Genomic DNA, 14,777 nt, shown 5'->3' on the forward strand with positions numbered 1-14,777 from the left:
GGGAGCGAGGAGTAAAAAAAAAAACGTATCATCGTGCGCTCTGCCATCTTTATGGAGTCTGCCGTTTACAATATTCGCTATTTTCACGGGAAAAAAGTGTTGTTTCTGTCACAATTCAATCTCCCGAACTCTCCCTGAACACTGTATAATACCTAGTTAAAGCCAGCAGTGTGTGAAATGGTATTTTAAAATAAATGAAACCGACTAGGAAAGTGAAGAGTGGGGGAATATTGCAGTGTCAAGCTGACAGACAGGCCCTGAAATGTAGCAAGAGTTATCATCTTAAAGAAAACTGGATTAAATAAAAACCCACGACCAGCGGTGCATTTCCAACTCTGATATTGACACGGCAGTGGCGGGGGCCATTTTTCATTGTCTCATCAAGACAAAGCATTATGGGACATCAATCTTGCCCGCCATCAGATGGGCCTTGTGTAAAGTGCTGGGTATATACATTTTATTATGCTACCCTTTATCAGGGTCCAGACATCCACTGCATTTTTACATACGCTGTCTGAAAAGAAACAGCCAAGGTGATTTTAAATGTGGGAAGGTCCATTCCGCAGAAATTTTTTGGCAGGCAGTGAAAATGGGGTCTCTTTCTGTGGTGTGGTTTCTCAGTGTATGTATGCATGTATGTGTGTGTGCGGCGGTTTAGCAGTGTAAGGAGCAGGGCTCATAACCAAAAGGTTGCTGGTTCGATTCCCCACTGGGGCACTGCTGCTATACCCTTGGGAAAGGCACTTATCCCAGAATTGCCTCTGTAAATATCCAACTGTATAAATGGATAGCATGTAAAAAAAAACCTGCAGCCTCTGCAAGTCACTCTGGATAAGTGTCTGCTAAATAACTGTTATGTTGCCCCCTTTTTTTTTCCTGTGAATATTTGTCATTGTACATCGTCTTGTAAATATTGTAAATATATCGTGCTCCCCTACATTGCTCCCGTGTCTGGTTGTTTCCTTTTGTGTTGCGTCCCACATACGCACCCCTGGACGCCATTACCCACCTGGGACGTAACAATAACAATAATGTAATGTGTGCATGTGTGTTTATGTGTTTATAAGCAGTGCTAACCTATATCATCTCAGTCATCTGGGGTCTGTCCATTTTTGCTCACGTTCTGTCACTTTGTCTGCATGGTATCCCTGAACCTATGCATCATTAATCAGCGTAATTAGTCAGCGTTGTGCAGTTATGATTAGCCTTTTATCCCCGTATTCCGGTGGCAATTCCCTAACAGTGCACTCGGGCCTCCACTGACACGCCTTGTCTATTTAATGTCAAGGAACGCCAGGAACGCTGCCAAGCCACCAACGCAACCCCTGAGCTCAATAAAAGCACAACAAATGATCGATCCTTGGGATCCCTTTAATTATCCGAAACCCCTGCCTTGTTCACCTTCTGTTTGCGTTTGCTTTTACTGTAACCGTTTGGTCGGAAATAAAAGCTACCCCAAAAAGTGTACTTCCTGAACTACAGCTTGGCAGTCATAAAACACCGCAAAATACTGTTGGGTGCTAATTTGTTTTTTTGGTTTTTTTTGTTCAAAGGAGATACAGGAAGTAGCTTTTTGTAATTCCCATTATAATGTAAAAGAATACATTTTACACTTACATTTACATTTATTCATTTAGCAGACGCTTTTATCCAAAGCGACTTACATAGGTTACAGTTCTTTACAATGTTATCCATTTATACAGCTGGATATTTACTGAGGCAATTGTGGGTTAAGTACCTTGCCCAAGGGTACAGCAGCAGTGTCCCAGCAGGGATCGAACCGGCAACCTTTCGGTTACGAGTCCTGCTCCTTAACCACTATGCTACACTGCCGCACTTGACCCATGAAACATCTTCAGGGCTCGTTAGTTTTAAAAGTCAACCGTTAACCCCGGGGTTAGGTGGGAACTGGGGGACCCGAGACACAGCGTCACATAAACAAACCATCGGCAACTGTGGTGTGGAGGGGCCCCGGAGCGATGCTGGGTGGGGGGGGTGTGGGGACCCTGTGGCGTGGCACGGTGCAGTGTGGTGTGGAGGGGCCCCGGAGCGATGCTGGGGGGGGACCCTGTGGCATGGCACGGAGCAGTGTGGTGTGGAGGGGCCCCGGAGCAATGCTGGGGGGGGGACCCTGTGCCGTGGCACGGTGCAGTGTGGTGTGGAGGGGCCCCGGAGCGATGCTGGGTGGGGGACCCTGTGGCATGGCACGGAGCAGTGTGGTGTGGAGGGGCCCCGGAGCAATGCTGGGTGGGGGGGGGGACCCTGTGGCGTGGCACGGTGCAGTGTGGTGTGGAGGGGCCCCGGAGCGATGCTGGGGGGGGACCCTGTGGCGTGGCACAGTGCAGTGTGGTGTGGAGGGGCCCCGGAGCGATGCTGGGTGGGGGACCCTGTGGCGTGGCACGGTGCAGTGTGGTGTGGCATTGCATGGCAGGGGCCGAGTCAGCAGCTCACCTCTCGTTCCCCATCGCATTTCCTACCGTTACTCCTATCTGATCGGGCCGCGCGTTCTGAGACGGTGCGGGATCTGGCCCGCAGAGCAGAGGGGGGTGTTTACAGAGCCAGGCCTGTTCCTGAGCCCCAGACCAGCGGGGACACGTGCATGTGTTTTTCCTCTTGCCCCCGCCCTGCCGTCGCAGAGCGTTCTCCCGCTGCGGCTCCGGCCCGCACCGCGGTGCTAAATACTCAATAGCCCCACAGGGACTTCTGCACAGGCCTGCTCAGCCTCCCGCCTGTTGCAGGTCAGAATGTCCTCCACGGACTCAGCGAACACACCACACATACAGACTCATGCACAAAGGCACCAAACACATGCTTGTCTGCTCCTCAGTGAACCACTACAAGGAACCCAGCACTGTAAGAATCTTGTTAATTTGAAAATAATGTAATAATGTAATGTGATGTACATTAAATGTAACATAATGTAAATAAATGAATGTACTGTATAATCTTAATGTAAGTATGTATGTAATGTATAGTCTTAGAACTTTAAGGACAGGAAATATTTAAGAATATAAAGCAATATTTTTCCCTGTGAATATTTTTGTCTGTTTTTATGCCTTGCATCAATTGCTTATTTTGTCCAATCAATCAAACCGGCATTGAAGAAGGAAGCCACTAGATCAATAATTTGGCTGCAAAAGGAAATGAAAATAAACATCAATGAAGGGCTTAAATTAATTTGATTCCGACTGATAAACTTTGCATATCCCTTCTCTCTCCCCATCTGGCATCATTATCATCAGCGGTAATGATAAACGCATACATAATGTAAGTTATGTTATTTTCGCTGATCGCAAAAAAAAATTAATGTTATGTTTGAAATTTGAATGTGCTGAAATGTGGTCACATTACAGTCGCATATTTAGCGAGACAGGAGTCGCAGCCAGACGGTCTACATGCTAATGCGGCATCTTCTATGGCACAAGGGTGCTACTCCGATTCACATTCTCCCCACCGCTTTCCAAATGGAAGAAAATTCCCTTAATCAGGACAATTCAAAGGGAAGCTCTCGGAGGTGTGAGACCTCCCTCTTTTGTTTCAACGGGCTACAGATATCAGAGCTAAAACATACAGTACACCACTTTCTTTCGCACTGAATTCTCTATTTCAGTTTTCTGTCTCTGATGAACAGTCACCAATAATTACATACATCAAACATTTTATACAGTTACTATTTATTTTCAAATTAACAAGCTGTTTTGCTTCATTTCGTAATATTTCATGAAGAATATCTCTAAGATTAATAATAATATTTGCCTACTGAAAAAAAAGCCAAAATCATGTTTGGCAGCACACAAGTATAAAGGGATCTAATTTCACCCTTATTCCCATACAGACTCCTATCCATACATTGCGATGAGCATTCGGAATAACCTCCTCCCCTTCAGAAAGGGTGCATCCAGAGCCCATCACCGTTTGCTTCGATTATTAAAGTTTGGCTGAGGGGCCCCAGGGTCAAGAAGGTCAGGTTTCTGACCACAAATAAACAGTCACCCCGCATGCCCCATATCCCCCCCCCCCCCCCCAAGCACAAGGCATCCCTCCACCAGGCCCTTCCAGAGGCGTCACTGGCAGTGCATTAATCACCGCGAGGGTGGGGGGGGGCGTCTCCAAGGTGGACTGGAAAAACAGCCTTAACCAGCTGCCGCCCTGCACCGGGGGCCACTGCGAGGGTTAATCCACTTCAACCGCTGACCTCTGGCAGGCTCACTTCACCTAGGCCATGGAGTACAAAGCCGCTGTTGTTGAAGTCAAACCGACTGCGAAAGCGCACACCGGGGCAGGGCGCTACCGGCGGGCCTTGCTCCACGTGGCGCGCCAGTTTGGGGTAGGAAATAGGGGGGCGCGTTAGGTACATTTCAGACCGCCATTGGATTGTGCGCTGTAGATTGGGAATGACAGCGCTAACTCACTTTGAGCTTGTGTGCTGTCTCACATCAGGAACGACAGCAGCTGAAACAGTGATCTTCCCCTCCGTACCCGGGTGTCCCTCTCTGTGCTTCCATTAATTCAAGCCATTTTTCATCTTTTCACTCACGTTAAGCGTGTTCCACCTTTGCAAGAGGGACGAGAGTACAGTCTTTAAGGTAATTCAGTTAGCCGGGGTTTCAAGCATATATTTCAGGGCAAAGATAATTTAAGGATAGAGATGGCTCCTAAATGGTAGTCATTTTCATGCCCTTTTCCTCACATGCATCAGGTTGGAAAGGAATCTGATTAAGAAAATAATAATTTTGACTCATAAAACACAAAGGCAGAGCTACAGATGGGTCATTGTGTGTTCTGTGCTGACGTTTATTACTCAGTAAATGATCAAGATATGAAAGTATTAATAATGGCTACACTACACTAATGGCTACACTACACTACACCCTGGGGGGGGGGGGGGGGGGTATTTCATTTGTGTCCAGTTGATGGTAAAATCACATGTGTATTTCCAAAGGTACTCTCGAATATTATGTCAATTCATACACCTAAATACTAACTATCATGCAAATGACAGATTTCATGTTTTTAAATGAGCCTTGACAAGTGGAGTCATTTTCATTACCTTCTTAATCTAAAACTAAATGAACAGATTTTAGTTTTTATCTAAACTAAATGTAAACAAATTAGATATCAGGTACTGATTCAAATTGCTAATGCCCTTTTGATTCTATAGATAAGCATAACTACTGATTTAGCTAATAAGAAGAGTTGTCTGTTGTGATTAAAACTGTCATGACAGATATGCAACACAGGAGGATCTCAAAATACACTGTATTCAGCTCATACTGGGTGTATTTATTAACACATATTTGACCTATATTGTTTATTTACTGTTGACTACTGTTACTGGCTACTGTTAACTTTCTGATCACTGCAGTGAAGCATCTATTGATAACAATTGTAAATGATGGATACTGTGTGCTTAGAGAGATCACGTCCTCAAAAAACACTTTCGGAAGACTTTGAGGGCTCTGTCACATCGTCTTCCTTTCAAACGCGACCGTCTCCCGAAAGAACAGAGACCTGGAGCGACATATCCTAAGACTGCTTGTAAATATTGAAATAAGATCCCAGGCTCAGCTCCTGGATACAGTTCACACACGTGTTTTTCTACACGCCCATCTCTGTAGTAATGAAATTCATTCCTTGTCTTGTTCAAGACATTTTGAACTGAAGGACATGTTCGGCCAACATTGCACTTCGTAGCTACAGTCTGGACACAGATTATCTGTGGGTGGACATTATGAACTACTTAGCCAAAACAGCTCTGAGAATGATGTCCTGGGTCATACATTCCAACATGATTTCAAGAAAAAAAAACCACCAAGGACTTGGCAGAAGTCAGCAGACGAGGTCGTTAATAAAAAGACTGCCTGCACTCTGCGTACTAACGATCATCCCTACATTGATTCAAAGGCATTTTTGTTTAGGACGCTATCTGTTCTCACACCCGTAATACTGCCCTCTTAGCGAAGAGAGTAAAGCCGTTATTGACTATCAGCACAAAACCTGCCACCAGTGACTTGGGCAGCCAAACATGGCACCTCTCCATATGAGCAGTGTGTGCTTTACCCAGGGTTAACTGGCAGGGAGTGTGGACATGCAAGCATGTGGGTGTGTGTGCATGCTTGTGTGAATTTCTGTTTGTATGTACTTGTAATCGTGTAACTGTGTGTGAGTGTATATAAGTGTGTGCATGTATGCTAGTGCATGTGTGTTTGAGGTTGCTTGTGTAAGTGTGTGTTGTATGTGTGTGGGTGTGCATGTGCCCCCACCAGGGACGTGGTGAAATGGGTGAAATATCATTAACGCACTGAGGTTAAAGGCCCAGTGATTTGCACTGCCTCACGCTTTGTTTATGTGTCTCGGGGGTAAAACAGGCACATTTTTGGTCAACACTGCCCTCTGCTGTATAGCCAAGGAATTTCAGCTGCAGGAGAAGCTTCCTGTGTCAGCTGTTGAGGCAAACAGAGGTGTTAGCCATCCTGATGCTTTTGTGTCTTGTTACGGCCAGAATCAAGGATAACAAGAGTCTGTTGGTAGGAGGATTTAATGCTGGTCAACTGGCATATTGACCACTAGAACAGTGTCTTCATACCTCAATCCAGACCAATCCTAAAGCATTCGTATCAATGCAATGGTTGAAAAAAGGTGACTATCGTACCCAGACAGGCCACACAAGACAGCAGGATGTATACTGAAGTGATTCAGATGAGGAGTATTGCCCACTGGAATCTATCCATTTTTGCAAAGTGCAAGCCCCTGGTTTCTGACCCGCAATGCTACACTGATGTCCACAGAACTCATTATATGCCATAAAAACAGAACTATTTTCTTTCAAGCATGTTCTCTGCCTTTATGGAAGAGATGCATATTCTGGTGGTGACAAGAAACCCTGTATTCTCACATCAGTTCAAGATTTTTATCTGTATTTCATGAGTGCTGCACTGATCTGGGAACCTTTGTCTGCATGCTCAAAGCATAATACACTATTTTCTTACATGGTGCTTTTAAGTTTAAAGCAAAAATATAGTTGAGAAGCAGAGTCTACGACAGAATGTGAGGTTTAGAATATCCTGTAAATGTCAGAAATCCAGTGAATTGAGTTTGGTGACATTATTCAATGCCATGATTCAGACTTAACCTTTTTCTTTTTTTTTTTCAGGCAGTCGGAGAGCCCTAATATTTCTGTCCATCTCACCATCCTCTCAATTTTTTAAAACATGAAAATAAAATATGATAATACTACGAGGCCCCCGAGACTCGGTATTTCAGCTCTCTGCCATTAGTCTCTGTAAGATTTATTCGAGACCAGTATTCATGACTATGGATTGCTAGATATGATGATCTTCACAACCAAGTTGATTTACTACGTCATGTGAATGCTGCAGTAACTTAGAGGTGCTTATTTACTTGCACAAAGAAACCCGCAGCTTCTACACATCTGTGTTGAACGAAACAGCTAAGATTATCTCATCAGGAAACTGAACTGTCCGCACACGTATCATGCCAAACTATGCAGTCAACTCTTCTGTAAGTAAGTGCTTTTATAGAATTTGAAGGGGATGTCATTAAAATGTAAAAAAAATGGTAATAACTTCATAGTTCATTCTTCGACTTTGAAACAGTTGATATTTGTATTCCCCCTTTCTGTTTTCTGAATGGTCCAAGAGCAGGCTCAGAGTACAAGATTGGCCAGCCACATCGGTAAATCTGTGCAGCAAGATGTCGCATTAGATACATCCAATCATTTATTTTTTTATGTCATTTCCATTGAAACATTTCATTGCCATAAGAGTTGCAAGTCACCCAAAAGTTCAGTGATCTTCATATATCACTTAGAAAATTTGTCATTCCTACGAAATAAGAAATTGAACTACACTTTTTAAATGTACAAACTTTAATGCTGACAGAATATGTCACAAAAAAACCCAGTAGTTTCAGTTTGCTTTGATAGTGGAGTTTCATTGTTTCATTGTTTAAAGAGATGTAACCTGATAAGTGGGATTGTCCTTGCAAGTCAAAAACCTCGTTATTGGAGAGAAAGAGGGGCAAGTTTAAATCTTCAGAGTAAATGTGACCCATTAGAGAAATTAATTGTAATTTCAAATCTAATTTTGAGGTCCAACACTATGGGTACCATTCTTAACAAAGCAAAATAGGAAAATGTGTATGCTTTTTTTTCTTTTGAAAGGACACATTTGTGGGCCAGTAGGGTTTTATGACCTAGAAACGTTTTTTAGTGATTAATGTCTGAAATGAATACTGGCAAAAGGATGCATTAATTAGTCCCAACTAGCTCAGGCTATTATCTCCTTTTATCATTAAGATCACCCTTACAATGTATTTAATGTAATGGATAGTGTAAAAGAAGATAATAAAATCTACCTAAATCGCAGGGAGAAGCAGGAAAAAAAGTTAATTAGCAGACTTATTACATTTCCGAGCTTCTTATAAGGAATTACATTCAAAGAAACCGCCTATTCTCATTACTTTCCAATGGGGTAATTGGATTTCTAATAGATAAGTAATTAGAAAATGTAAGGGAAAAAAATATAAAGTTTCATAAAATGGTCCTTTTAATCAACACTTTTTTTTCTTTCAAATCAAAAATCAAATCGTTTCTGTTCTGGATGTGTTCGAACATAGTATATTGAATGTATCTATGCTAAACACTGTCATGTAAATGTAGAGGCTTTGGTTCTGTTCAATCTTCACCTGTATAGAGTTAAAAAGTGGAATTCCATCCCTTTAACGCCCAACCATTAAACATAATCGCCTAGCAGACCAAGCCAGCACTTCTTCACACTAATTTTCTGTTTTATAGACTGAAAATTCCTTTATATTCAAGAAACACATTACATACATTCAACTGACGTCTATGCAGGGTTGGTAGAATAAGAGTTCTAGGCAGCAGCGAGGTGTAGTGTTAAGGAGCGGTAAAGAACTGGGCTCGTAACTGAAAGGTTGCTGGTTCAATTCCCAGCTGGGGCGCTGCTGTTGTACCCTTGGGCAAGGTACTTATCCCGCAATTGCCTCAGTAGAACATCCAGCTACATAAATGGATGAAACTGTAACCTATGCAAGTCCTCTGGATAAGAGCGTCTGCTAATGGCAGTAATGTAAGGCAAGAGCTCTCTTTTGTTCAGATCCGCCAGATTTCCACAGTTTTTTCTTCAAGCCATCGGCTCCAAACCTGGTCTGCTGTTTCATCAGTTCAAATTAGCATTTTGAGTACCATTGAGGACGGTTTACATCCACCGTTCCCAGTCCCAACGGAGCCTCCCACCGAGTCTGCAATGAGGAGAGGAACACACCGTAACAGCAGGAGTCGTTTTTTTTTAATTAGTTCATGGTTGCTTACTTTCAGTTTTGAGTAGCAAAGAAAAAGACAAACATAGATAATTAACTAATTTATCTGTTATATCTCTGGCATGATTCTGTGTCAGTAATTTTTAAAAATTGTCTTGCATTATTATTCTTTGCCTGTTGTATAAACACTGGTACTCAAGGTTTTCAATCAGGCCCCTAATTCCTCTTTTCTATCATCTGTCCAAATGTTTACATATTTTAACAAAGCAAAGTAGAGTCGAACTAAGGACCTAGTGAAGTGAATGTCCCAGAAGTGCCGTCATGTGTTCTGCTTCTACTGAAGTTACTTCCCAGTGACGCGACCCCACACCACCCTCCACCCCATACTCCTACCCCAAATATGACATAATTTACACCTCATGTATCTGCCAGGTTCCTGATTGGCTCAGGTGTGTCAGATGAGGGCTCCAAATGCAGAAGCTGGAAAAGGTGTGGCTTTACTTAAGGCTTACTTTCACAATTCAGCTTTTAATTATCCATGATGTCCTTGCTTTTTTCATCCCATTTTGCTTCTATTTTAAAATTCATTTTATTTTGATTTTTATGTTGTTGAATTTTACTTTTTTTTATTAATTTTTTATTGTATTTTATATTTTATATACCTATGTGAAAAACACTTTGAGCTGCATGTTAATGAATGAAAGGTGTTATATATACTTTATACTAATAATAATAATAATAATAATAATAATATCCCCACATCTCCCATTCACTCCCTCTTCACCCACTCATTCACTCTCTATCTACACAGACTGACAAGACAGATCCTGGCAAAACCCCTATCGGACGCCACTGACTTGATGTAAAGTGGCCGTCAAGGTCTGGTAATTCCCAGAGCTAAGCCTCACCTTTGCCTCGGGGACATGGAGAACATTGAGACAATGGGCCCATTATGCTACAGCCCTGACTCTGGTACCTGCTAAAACACTGACATTCCCAAGCCTCTCTCATATCTGCCAGACAGGACGCGGAGATGAGATCCTCGTGTCTTACAGAAGAGCCCTTTACAGGACTTCTTCCTGATTTTACAAAGCACAACGTCAGCAGCAACTCGCTCCTTGGGGGGGAAGTCATTTTTCACAGGAAGAGACGTTTGGAAAGCAATCCTGTTTACATCTGCTACAAGAAGCCAAACGTGTTGCACGGTTTCACACCAAATGCATTACAATACTAGCACTGGATAGACACTGGACAGATTCATACGTATTATAGGAAATTTCTAAAATAAACACCTGATGTCTAACAGTGACATAAACAATGACATTGTTGCAATGCAGTCCAAAGTTATATCAAAAAGAATTGTTATTAATTATGCACACAATGGTGTAATGCAAAAAAAAACACCCGGCCACACAGAAAATAAGCATATTTGGGTGTGTTTTTGAAGCTACTAACAGAAATCAGGCACAAATTTCTTTCAGCTGAATAATGAGAGGTTTCCATGACGATCCCAGCGACAGGAACCACGTCTGACAAACGTGCAGCAGACTTTTGGCCGAGCGGAAGAAGAAGCGGTCAATGCATTCACGTTCTCTGCCACGACGTTTCGGCGATTGGCACGGCACCGTGGAAACGCTTCCTCCTTTCCGCTCGGTGTCTCCATTGTTCATTACAGAAAAGCGCGGCGGGAACAAAGTCAAACATCTGAAGGGGGGGGGGTGATCTGCACTCGCCCAGCGCTCTGCTTCCTGCTGATTGCACCCAACGCCGGTAGGTGTTCCACCCACGGGTATCCTAGGCAACAAGAGGCAACTGCCCTTAATGGAGTGTCGGAGGACGTCGGACAGCTGTTTGATGAATCCTTTCCTCGGCCTCGCCTGCAGAAGGAGGACCTTTTGTCTGCTCTTCTGGTGTGACCCAGCCACCTACGGTTCCACCCATGGCAGCCAACCACATGTTCTCTATCCCCTCTCAATGATGTGTGTTCCAGGTTTGAGGCTGTCTCCCACTTTGCTGCTTCCAGCACCTGCACAAAGGGGTCTGATGGAGAGCTGGATCTCTCTAAGTGTTTATGTCAGGGAGGCTATTTTTCCACTTAAAGGGGATTTACACCTTTGCTTTTGTCTAAATATTTACATTCTACAGCAACAAGAGATGACCTCCTCCATCCAATCACAGACAACCCCCGGCAATATTTCTCAAATGGGACTGAAAGTCTGATCCAGACAGAATTTGAGCTAAAAACATATTCACTGTTACAGATTAGATTCAATTTATCATATAAAATATATATTTGTAATATTTCCCACCATCATGTTCTGGGGAAAGAGTTCTGCATATTCAACATCGACGCATTTTATCAAGTAGCGTTCAAAGACAAGATGCAGATATATACATTGACAGCTGCTACCAATGCCAAACCTTCGAGAGGAAGGTGGTTTCCGAAAAGAACCTCTTTTTTTTCCATTTGCACAAGAGGAAACACGTTTTTCTTGTGTTCCACAGAGCTCTGTTGCGTGTGTGTTTTGCCCCACCACTTCACTCCATAAGCAGTACAGACGAAACAGAGTGATGAGAGTTCCTCTGCCCATAAGCTCTTCTTCATAGTCCTATTCTGGAGAAGAGAGCACCTGGTCCTTGCGTCACTGAGGAGCATTTTGCATGGAGTATACAGCACTCCCAAGGCAACATCTCCAAGATATGCAACTAACAGCTGAAACGACACGACACATCCCTTCCACCTACAAATAGTCCATTTAGGGCATTTACTGGGCTAATTATGTACGCACCAAAGCTTTACCGGACATTCTGCTTGTTTTGTTTATTCCTGCCCAAGATTTATGTCAAATTACCGGTAAATGTAACACTTTTGGCACTCTGTGGTCCTCGCTGTACACGTGGCCTATTTGATGCTGATTAAGACTGATGTCCTACAGACGACCGGAGTAGCTCTGGGCTTGCTCTAGTCTGGGAGGCAGTAGTAAGTTACAACAGCTCTTCAGGCCTGTGAAATACGCCTGAGAAGTTGGGTATTAGAATAAGAGGGAGGCTGATATTCACACAAATGAAAAGGGAGCATGCTTTTTATATTTTCTGTCATGCCAGTAAAGCAGTGCATTTGCCCAAGCATTCAGAATCTATATCTACACCCGTGTAATTGACAGTGTTAAACAAGGTTTTTCCCTCTGATAGATTATCTATGCGCTACTGATGAAATACTTTATTCTATGCTGACCTCACATTACGGATTGTAAAATTAATTAAAATGACATTCTAATGGGTTTATACCTTATGCAATAAATAAAAAGAAAAAGATGAATCAGGCACTGTGATACAAATCTTTTTTCATGATTGTGCACCATTAATGGTGTGATAAATAAGACCTAGCGTGACTGATTTTTAGTATTTCTGGGCAATATTGTCTGCTAAAAAATGCACACCAGACCTCCCCTGCCTATAAGCTCTGCCTGAAAGACTGGGGTGTCCATGTCAGGAAACCCTTCCACCCCTGGTGTCATTCACTGCATAAGATGATCATCAATACTCCATACTCTGCATGAGATGGGTGATTTTTTTCAGAGACAGGCAGTTCAAATTACTTTAAGTGAGTCATTTTCTGGGTTGAGGTTCTTGCTTCTCTCACCTGGCACTGACACTCACTGCACAAGAATATATTAACAGTTTCCACGGAAACTTCACTAGCACAGCCTTGTGCTAGAAAGAACCTTTAATCCCATAATCATGTATTTCTCACCAAAGGCCACTAAATCACAATTCCTAAGAATATCTCTAGGTTCATGCTTAAGGACATCAATGAAATGATTGCTGCTGGAACACACTGTACACTTTAATTTTTAATAAAAGTACAGGTGGATTTGAATATTATTTGGTCATGAACTTCAGATAAATTTCAGTTACAGAAGAATGTTGTGCGTGGTCTTACGTATATATTAGGTAAAATACAAAATGCAATAACCAGTTACCAGAAGTGTGCATGCAGATAGCGCCTGTGGAAATCCCTTTTAAATTTTAAAAATTAAAAATTAAATTTAAAAATATTGATCCTTTCAAATAAATTCAAAATGCAAAATTGTGATTGCATTTTAAGTCTCACGGAAGTTTGCAGTTTCACGGAACCGACAGCTAACAGGTGTCTCCAAAATACAGCCTTTCGAGTCCCAGCGATACGAACTGCAAAACAAAACGGACCCAGCATTTAGGCCTCAAAAAAAGTTGACTACTGGTGTCCCGGCAAAAATGAACAGCGTGTCAAAACAGCCGAAATCGGTAAGTCCATCTCAATTGGTCTCCCCATCAAAACTGTATCCAAACAATGGATGTCAATAAAGTTTTTCCCTCTCGTCCATTTCCGGTCAGCAGATTATAAACTTTATAAACTTACTTGCAAAGGAGGCTGTCTCTGTTGGCACAGTCCTAACACTATGAAACCCAGAAAATGCTAAGCTATAGCGATGAAACATTGCACACAAACGTTTACATTTACATTTTGTCATTTAGCAGACGCTCTTAACCAGAGTGACTTCCAATGTGCAAATACAAAATGCATTTAACAAAACAGCATTTACAGTGAACATTCCACAACACACATTTTTCTAGCTGGGTCTGTCATATTGGATGTGCCCTGAAAATGAGTTTATTTGACATTAATCGACAATTCATGAAATTAATTCAATCAACATTCTTTTTTTAAAAAAACGTATGTATCAATTCACACAAAGTTTGATGCGTACTCTGAGATGACATGCTCTAGATTTAAAGTAAGACGGAAGAGTTGATATTTCCAAAAACACGGTCTCAACGAGCCAGTCAGCTTGCAGCGTTTACAAAGAAACGAAAGATATGAAAACGAAAGAAACGCAGTTGGGTCACATTCCGAAGAGCATTCCAAATCTGGCAATGACACAACAGAATTCAACATTTTCAGCCGCTGATTCTTGTCACTGTTAGGCTCTGAGGCATTTTTCCCACCTCGCGGATGTTTGCAGTGCAGATATTCTGCATTGCATTTTGAAGACATCTAAAGACAGGTCCCTGCCTGCATGCTGCTGGAGCTTTTTTTTTTTTTTAAGTGTGAAACTACCTCTTACAGAATGTGTATTTCAAAGGCACCTGTCTGCGAAGGGGGAAAGGCATTATACCTACCAAGTATGATAATATAAGGTCCGGTCTATGAGATTTAAAAAAAAACATATATTAAAATCCAACAGTTTTGGTGACTGTTTCATTTTGAATCAATGGACATCAATGGAATTATTCAGCTCAGACACATGAAACATATTTGATTTCTGGCATTTGGCACTGGATTAAACATGTTTATCTTTGGCTCCAGGATTTCTGGCATTGCTCAGAAATATATAGCAAATGAAGGAGCTTGTGCAAAATGCCTGATGCACAGCAAGAGTCGGTGTGGAAGAGGAGGCAAAAAGGCGAAAACTCGCTGTTGGGCTTCGGTGCAC

The sequence above is a fragment of the Megalops cyprinoides genome, chromosome 20, assembly GCF_013368585.1.
Source record: "Megalops cyprinoides isolate fMegCyp1 chromosome 20, fMegCyp1.pri, whole genome shotgun sequence".
Lineage (NCBI taxonomy): Eukaryota > Metazoa > Chordata > Actinopteri > Elopiformes > Megalopidae > Megalops > Megalops cyprinoides.